The sequence below is a fragment of the Tamandua tetradactyla genome, chromosome 10 (genome assembly GCF_023851605.1).
Source record: "Tamandua tetradactyla isolate mTamTet1 chromosome 10, mTamTet1.pri, whole genome shotgun sequence".
Classification (NCBI taxonomy): Eukaryota; Metazoa; Chordata; class Mammalia; order Pilosa; family Myrmecophagidae; genus Tamandua; species Tamandua tetradactyla.
Genome location: NC_135336.1, coordinates 38,835,039 through 38,843,250, shown reverse-complemented (window position 1 = coordinate 38,843,250; position 8,212 = coordinate 38,835,039). Strand labels below are relative to the sequence as shown.

At 39.8% G+C, this 8,212-nt stretch overlaps 1 pseudogene; it reads right to left on the bottom strand.

Moving 5' to 3' along the window:
* Positions 1 to 3,055: 3,055 nt before the first annotated feature.
* On the bottom strand, positions 3,056 to 3,735 carry LOC143647881 (peroxiredoxin-like 2C pseudogene; annotated as a pseudogene).
* Positions 3,736 to 8,212: the final 4,477 nt, after the last annotated feature.

The following is an 8,212-nucleotide window of genomic DNA, read 5'->3' as shown; positions in this document are numbered from 1 at the left end:
AAAGGCCAGCCAGATAGGCCTCACTAGCCTCCTGCAAAGCACCAATAGCTGTGCTTTGGAAGAACAGATGTTTGGAAGCCTGAGCATTTCTTGCATCAGACACTGGAAGAGAAATTTGCGAGTCAGAAGTTCAGTAGATTTCTGATAACGTCTAATTCACGGAGTGCCTCAGTACCAGGCCTGTAAGGATGAGGTCTCTTCACCCCTCCAGTAGAGGGTGCACTGTTGCAAGCGGCTTTTGCAGCCTGTTGCTTCCTGGGTGCTTTACTGCCAGTCAGTTTGCAGGGCGTCTACTTTGTACAATCCGTTGCATAAAGACCTCCTTACTTACCACTCCCTACCTGGTCTACCTCGAATGGAGCTCGGTGAGATAGAAGTGGCACTGGAATTGGAGAGCGACAGCTTTCTGGCTGCAGCTGCAAACACAAGCGAATTCTGTTTTTCCTTAAAAACTGTTAATGCATTTAGAAAGGTAATATTTTGTTTTACCTTTGAGCACATTGAAATTCTGACTGTACTGGTTTATAACTGTAATAAGCAAGCCTTCCTAAGTATGTTCACTCACAGAGATTTAAATTCAAAGTATGCATATGAGCTCTCAATTCTCAAACATTCCAATAATGTTTGCACTGTCAAATTATTCTCTAACTTTCAACTTAAAATAACTCTAAACTGTACACTTTAAATAGAAATCACAAGGCTGATATTTCTTATAATGCTGATTTTTCAAAGATTACAAATACTAAATATCAAACATACAAACTTCAGTATATCCTTAAGCAAAAGTATAATACTGTAAGTTTGACTTGTGCTAACCCACATCTTTCTGAGATCCGGACAATATTTACTGGAGGAATTGTTTCATGTCAAGTAACTTGAAGTTACCAATCAATTTTTTTTTAATTTTATGAGAAATTTCACTTACTGATTAAAAGCATAATTGTCCACGTACACATAAATGAAAACATTCAAATATTTGGAGGCATTATATATCTTCTGTGACTTCGTAGGCTTTATATAAAAGCATTATAATTTCAAAGCAGTTATACTTTTTAATAATCACTGACATTTTCATTTTTGCTATATTTTTCATAAGAATTTCTGGAACACATCCAGTATTGAAACATTAAGATTCTAGAAAAACAAATGATGATAATCTTCTAAATAAAAGCAATCTGGAGGTGACATAGCGGCTGTCTAGCAATGTAAAGTCAAACCACAGGGTACATTAAAGTTAAAAAGGTTTTCTAGTTTAAATAAGCATTTAAATTTCCTTTCAAAAAGTGTACTATTCATATTTTAAATATATATCTTAAATACCTGAAACAAATACTTGCTTCCTTTTACCAAAACAAAACAAAAAATCAAGTGAAATTGATGGTGGGTGTGGGGTGACAAGATGCTTTGAACATGGACGATTTGAGAGTTATTCCATTTGTCACACTTTCTCCTAGTATAGCAATCAGGATGAAAACATGTGGACTGCAGCCCACTTAATTAACAGCTTTGTGGTGCTTGTTATATAGGAACATATTTCTCATCTAATTTTAACAATCTTTTCCTAGCCTAAAAAATTATATTCATTATAGAGCAGTTGAAAACTATAGAAATGTATGGAGAAGAAAATAAAACCCTGTAATAATGCTGTGTGGGCACACCTCCTTGGAAATATTCTACTGTGTTTATTTCCTGTTTTTTTTCCTAAGCATATAAAATATAAACATATGAAATGAGATTGTATTGTTTATACAACTTGATATTTTGCTTTTCACTGAATAAAATATTCTTTTTTTAAAAAAAATTTTAACTGAGAAATCTTTACAAATAAAGTCAATATGTGATATACAATCAGTGGCTCACAATATCATCGCATAGGTGTATATTTATCACCATGATCATTTTTAGAATATTTGCATCACTCCAAAAAAAGAAAAAGAAAAAACTCATACATTCCATACCCCTTACCCCTCTCATTGACCACCAGTATTTCAGTCTACCTAATTTTTTAACCTTTATTCCCCAACATTTATTTATTATCCTTATTTTTTCACTCCTATGTCCATACCTTGGATAAAAGGAGCATCAGACACAAGGTTTTCACAATCACACAGTCACACTGTAAAAGCTATATCGTTATGCAATTGTCTTCCAGAATAAAGGCTACTGGAACGCAGCTCAACAGTTTCAGGTAGTTCCCTCCAGCCACTCCACTACAACATAAACTAAAAAGGGATATTTTATAATGCGTAAGAATAACTTCCAGGATTTCTCAACTTTGTTTGAAATCTCTCAGCCACTGAAATTTTATTTTGTCTCAATTCTCTCTTCCCCCTTTTGGCCAAGAAGATTTTCTCAACCTCATGATGCTGGTCCTGGCTCATCCTGGATGTTCTGTCCCACACTGTCAGGGAGATTTACACCCCTAGGAGTCATGTCCTATGTAAGAGGGGAGGGTAGTGAGTGTACCTGCTGACTTGTTTAGAGAGAGAGGCCACATCTGAGCAACAAAAGAGGTTCTCTGGGGTTGACTCTTAGGCATAATTATGAGTAAGCTTAGTTTCTCCTTTGCAGGAATAAGTTACATAGGGGCAGACCCAAAATCAAGGGCTCAGCTTATTGAATTGGTTGTCCCCACTGCTTGTGAAGATATCAGGAATTTGCCAAATAGGGAAGTTGAATATTTTCTACTTTTTCCCCAACCCCGCAAGGGGACTTTGCGAGTACATTTTTATTCACTGCCCAAATTACTCTAGGATGTATTGAGTTGCTTTCCCTTGCCCTTAGTAGTCTTCATAAAAATTTAATTTTAATGTTAAAAAAAGTTTTGGAATGGATAGACCATAATGTAAGCAAAGGTTAAGAAAGTATTAGTTTTATAGCTGAATATAGCCTTACAGTCTCTCAACATGTAATTCAATTGTTACATTATCTCTGTATGTTTTCATAACTCCTCAAAGACTGGAAGGATTAACAAGTGAGACAAGGATACACATCCCAAATATTTAAGGTCATATTTCCCCAGGATCCAACCAAAAGTGAGAAATTCTGTATTAAGTCACACGTGGATAACTGAAGTTCTGCTTGTAAAGCTCACATGCTGAACTCCTATAAGCTGTAGAAAAGAGTTGATGGATTTGTGATCCAATCCATTCCTATCAGGTTTTTAAAATAAATGTTATTAAACCTGGACCTAAAATGAGAGTTCTGCCTTACTGAGCTGGGTCTCCTTGAAAATCAAAAAGAGTCCTGGTCACAGGCTGCCACAGGCTCAGAATGCTTCCTGAGAGTATGTTTGACTTTACCTGGGTGCTCTGTCTTGAGGAGGCAATTTCTTCCTCTTTTAATTCCCAATCTTGTATAAATTTCTCTCTTAAAATCAGCATAGATTTCATGAGAATATCTGGTCAGTTGGCAGAAAGGCTTAATACGATGATAGAAGGACATCCTAATCACTACAATGGTGACACTTGCTTTTTTTTTGAAAACAAACAAACTTTTGGGGATTTTGACCAGATCTTTACGTATTCCCTGCAGGTATAACACAGGAAATGCTGCACGAAGACCACCACTGCCTGGCGTTCAAGGAACAGCTTGTGAAACGTGCAGTGCCCACTTCCCAGAGGCACAGGCAGCTTGGCCACTGCAGCAGCCAGGGGCCACTGCAGCAGCTCGGAGCTGTTGGGCTGGAGCTGCCTGGCCGCTGCCCTGCTGTGCGACGGGGGCCAGGGCAGCCATTGCGCCCTTTGTCTGAGGCCCTCGAGTCTGCGCCAAACTTGGCGGAGAGGGGGGCATAGGAAAGATACTTTATCTCGGTCAATAATTGTTGATCTGTTTAACAAGCTGAAGTTGCTTATAGCCGAGAGCTCTGATTAGAACTCAAGACCAGGCACTTCATACATTCAGGATGGTTCTCCTAACATCAGTCATGCCAAGCCTTTTTATCGTCCCCATAAGAAGCTTAGGCCCATAGTTTTCATCTGCATAGTTTCAGCTGCAGTTGGTTTCAAATAAGTTCATTTGATCCTTGAATTGCTTAATTCAATTGAACTGTAAGATCATCTTCTTGTGATTTGAGATTGCAACCCACTACCCTGGTGGCAACAAATTTCTTTCATAAATCCTTTGCTACCTGGTTGAAATATCTGTCTTTCTGTTTGGCTGAGCCACAATTATTAATGATATTTTTACATTTACTGATTGGATTCTGTCTTTTAAACCTTATCTGGTTCTGCAGTCAATACCACTCAAGTATTGTTTAGGATACCTATTATTATTCCTCACTGCAGAAGATGGGTTTGGTTTCACCCCAATTGAGACTGGAGAGGGTAGAACAAGGGGGACTATTAGCCATAGAGTCATCACTTTTTTCTTGCCCTATTTATCCATCCTTTCCTTGCTCTGTACATTTTGAGCCCCCTGTTCTGGTTTGAAAGCTGCCAGAATGCAATATACCAGAAACAGAATGACTTTTAAAAAGGGGAATATATTAGGTTGCAAGTTCACAGTTCTAAGGCCATAAAAATGTCCAAATTAAGACAAAGCTATAAAAATGTCCAGATTAAGGGATCCAGGTAAAGATACCTTGGTTCAAGAAAGCTGATAGCATTCAGGGTTTCTCTCTCAGCCGAAAAGGCACATGGCAATGTCTACTAGCTTTCTCTCCAGAAATCTTCAACAGTTTCCCTGGGGCTCTGTCGGTTCTGGTGACCCTAATGCTTTTTCCAAAATGGTTCCCTCTTAAAGGGCTCTAGTAAGCAACCCCACCTTGAATGGGTGGAGAGACATCTCCATGGAAACCATCTAATCAAAAGTTACCATCTACAATTGGACGGGCCACATCTCTGTGGACATAGTAAAAAAGATCCTACCCAACAATATTGAATGAGGATTAAAGGACATGGTTTTTCTGGAGTACACAACAGATTCAAACTAACACACCCCCTCTTCACCTTTTTTTTGCCCTCTCTAGGAGCCCCCCTCTTTTTTTTTTTTTTTTTAATGGTTTCTTATTCCTTATGTGATTTTCCTTAAAAAAGCATGGTCTGTCCTCTGAGAAGCAGAAGGAGTAAGACATGCAATAATTTTATTAGAGGAAATGCTGTGATTAAAAAATAGGAAGGGAGTTGATAAAGGCTGTGGGACAGAATTCAGTCCCTGGAGCAAGGCTGACCCCACGTGAAGGAGAGGGGAAAGGAAGGTTAGGTGGAAACCCTATAAATTGTCATGCAGTCCATAGGCACCACTCAAAGCTGGCAGCCTTCAGTTTCACTCTGTATGTGGGCCAGCTCAATATTCTTGTGTTTGGAATGTGTGCCTCCAAGAAGCCAAAAAAGACTTCCAAATGCTGTGTTTCATTCTTTGTAGTAGGGGATACAAGATACAACAACTTGTCTCTTATTTTGGTGGGGATGTTCAAGCATATCCCTGACCATTGGATCCCTACAACTTCACCAAAGTGACTGGTACTTGAATCTCCTATCTTCTTGAGTTCATGCATTATACCAAGGCCTCCAGCATACTAATCACTTCTTGTTCCTCCTGTCAATCAGTATGATATTGTCCATGGGTTCTAGTTTGCTAACGGCCAGTATGCAATATACCAGAAATGGAATGGCTTTTAAAAAGAGGAATTTAATGAGTTGCTAGTTTACAGTTCTAAGGCCGAGAAAATGTCCCAATTAAAATAAGGCTATAGAAATATCCAAAGGCATCCAGGAAAAGATACCTTGGTTCAAGAAGGCTGATGAAGTTCACAGTTTCTCTCTCAAGTGGAAGGGCACATGGTAAATACATTCAGAGTTTCTCTCTCATCTGGAAAGGCACATGGTGAACATGGTCAGGGTTCCTCTCTCATCTGAAAAGGCACATGTTGAACAAAGCATCATCTGCTAGCTTCTTCTCCTGGTTTCCCATTTCATGAAGCTCTCTGGGAGGCATTTTCCTTCTTCATCTCCAAAGGTTGCTGGCTGGTGGACTCTGCTTCTCGTGGCTATGTCGTTCAGCTCTGCTCTCTCTGAATCTCCTCATTCTCCAAAATGTTTCCTCTTGTATAGGACTCCAATAAACCAATTGAGACCCACCCAAATGGGTGGAGACATGTTGTCATCTAATCCAGTTTAATAGCCACTCTTGACTAAATCACATCATCCAGGGAGATGTTCTGATTACAGTTTCAAACATACAGTATTGAATAGCAACTACTCCACCTTTACGAAATTTGGTCAAATGATTTTGATCACAACTTCACTTTTCTAGGGGGCATACTTCCTTTCAAACCAGCACACCATGTAATGGATCAATGTGATTTGTCAGATGTCCTGGGGTAGCCAGATCTCTTTGGGCTATAGTATGACTGAGCGCAAAATGAGAGAAAACGGTAAATGTTGGATATCCCAGGTGAAAGCAAACTGCTCTATCAACTATACCATGCCTGGCATAGCAGCTGCAATCTGAGCTGCTTCTTGGTTGATTTTGTGGTAGTCTCCAATCATTTGCCAGGATTTACCTTTGTTGTTGTTGTTGTTTCCAGGTGCCAGGCTAGCAAGTTAAATGGAGGTACAACAGGAATCACAATTCTTATCCTTCAGATAATTAATGCAAACACTAACCTTTGCTGCTCCCCTTCCATAGGATATGATACTGACTTTTGACTGTCTTAGAAAGGCAGTTTCAGAGGTTTCATTTGGCAGTTTCCATTATGATAGCTGTTAATCTACAGACCAGAGACATACATAGTGTGGAGTATATTCAAACTTTATATACAGAAACCAGGAAAACGACTACTGTGTAATACCAGGGACCCACTGTAAGCCAGACATTAGCCAGAATTCCATTTATTTCCTGGCCTTTATTAGGCCCCCACCTACCAGAAAGAGGGTTTCTAGGTATCAGTGTCAACTAAGACCCTTTGTCTATTGGTACTTAAAATATTTGGTTATTTCTATTTTCCAGTGTTTAATCAACCAAATCAATTATTGTAGGACCCATTCGGGGAAGGACGATTAGAACTGTTATTGTCTATTTTACGTATTTGCCATGGTATGGCAGGTTCTTTTCTTCTGGATGTCACTTCACTCAGTGGGGTAACCACTGGTCTGAATTTATTCTATTCTGAGCTGAGCAAGGGATTGTGAATTTATTGTGCAATCACCCTTGGCATCCTGCTTCTTCCTTTTCATCTTTATTTGGTTGTAGTGGTAACCCTGACCCTTATTAGCTGTCTGTTTTGCCCCAGAGACTGTAAGTTCTATTAACCAACTCTGCAAATCCCTGTGGATCAGGCATCCGTGCTGCCCTCTGGTCTTGCCAGTCATAAGGATAATTAGAACCTCCTGGCTCCTAAAAGATAATTGCTGCCATCTGGCTTCTATTACTTAGTTAGCCAGTTCAACTATATGACTGTTTCCTTTATCATCATCTGTGGCCTGTAGAAGAGAACCACCATGGGACTTCTTAGCAATGCTTGCCTTTCTCCCTGGTGCATTCTCAGTGGCCTTGGTGAATGGAATGGCTTCCGGGCCCTTCTGTGGAATAGAGTCCTTTGGTGTGACTTGGGCTTTGTCAGATATTTATTTCACCTGCCCACTTTCCTCAGCTTCTTTATTCCTTCATCTACTTTCTGTTAGGGCAACCTGGATATTTCTACTTTGTTGAGAGCTCTTCTAAGGGATACTGCAGACATGAGTGACTACTTATCCCCTGGGGTTCTTGCTAGGCTATTAAATCACAGGTCCTGAGAGAGTGTCCCCAAGTCAATGAATTCTTGTCTGACCCTCTTGATCAAGCATCTTCAAAATCTACTTCCAAGGTGTATTCTCTAGGATTCCCTAGAGAAACAGAATCAGCAGGAAATATTTGTAGATATAAAGCTTATAAAAGTGTCTCATGTAATCGTGGGAACATAGAGTCCAAGATTCGTAGGGAGGCTGTGAAGCCGACGACTCTCATGAAGGGTCTGGATGAACTCCACAGAAGAGGTTCACCAGCTGAAGCAGGAAGAGAGAGTGGCTCTTCTGAACCCTCCTTAAAAGCATTCCAGTGATTAGATTAAATGTCACTCATTGCAGAAGACACGCCCCTTGGCTGATTACAAATGCAGTCAGCTGTGGATGCCCCTGGTGTGATCATGATTTAATTCTATGAAATTTCCTCATAGCAAGACAGGCTAGCACTTGCCCAACCAGACAAACAGGCATCACCATGTGGCCAAATT